The sequence below is a fragment of the Physeter macrocephalus genome, chromosome 8, assembly GCF_002837175.3.
Source record: "Physeter macrocephalus isolate SW-GA chromosome 8, ASM283717v5, whole genome shotgun sequence".
Lineage (NCBI taxonomy): Eukaryota > Metazoa > Chordata > Mammalia > Artiodactyla > Physeteridae > Physeter > Physeter macrocephalus.
This window is the reverse complement of record NC_041221.1, coordinates 99,535,526-99,536,640: the sequence shown is the minus strand read 5'-3', so window position 1 is coordinate 99,536,640 and position 1,115 is coordinate 99,535,526.

The following is a 1,115-nucleotide window of genomic DNA, read 5'->3' as shown; positions in this document are numbered from 1 at the left end:
CTGGAGTCTTGGCTTCTCTTGTAAATTAAAACTAAAATATTAAGCAACACTGGGTAAATAGTTCCTCATAATAACTGTTAGTGGGAGCTGAACAAAGGCTGATCCCTTTAGAAGAGGAAATGTATTTTCTCTTTAGTTCCTGCTTACACAATATACACAAATACACTGACATCAGGGGGACTTGGCTCACTGTGGTAAGCCAGTTAGCATATAGGTAAAATGCCAACTTAGTTGGCATTTTAAGTGGCCAAATACTCCAACTTAGCTCATTGCTAGAGGATTACCTAACCTTGCCTTGCTGAACTCTAGAGTGGCTCCAGGGTTTGTTCTGGCCAATAAAATGTAGATGGAAATGAAATATATCACTTTAGGGCAGAAGCTTGTGAACTAGCATGCAGTTCACCACATCTGGACGTTTAGCTACGAGGCAGTATTCCAGGCAGAGGTTTCTCCATCAGCCTTAGCCCTGGAGAAAAGACAGTGAAGAGCAGAATCACAGTCTATAACAAATGGGCAGGGTAATGAGAAATAAATCTTTGCTGTTAGCCCACTGTGATTTGGGGACCATCTGTTACTACTATATGAACTAGCCTATCCTGACACACACATTTAAATTACCTCCATGGCCCCTCTTGGCAAAGGAGTTTGTGACCCATACTTTTCCTATAAAAAAGTTCTCCTCTAATTTTTAGAATGTGAAAAAGTGAAGCTCAATAGTGTTAAATACATGTTCAGAAGATAATGAAGTCAGTCTCTGTATCTAGGTCTGTCTGACTCCAAGGTCTATACACATACTTTAATTCCTTACTCTCCTATGTCATAATGTGATGGGAATGTTTTCACCGTTACTTCTCTCTCTCACAATACTGTAAATATATTAAATGGCTTTGAAATTCACTGGTTTCTGAAATATCTTATCAAAGTAGTATCATAATTTAACAAGGAAGTTGCTAAAATACAATAACTCTTTTTGACAGATTTTTCTAGAAATCAAATAAATTACATATGTTAATATGTAATTCTATAGTGTTGTGTTTATCTTGTAAACACATTCTGTACCACTTTAAAAGTATTTTAAATCATATTTATTGTTTTGCATACAACTCAGACATTTT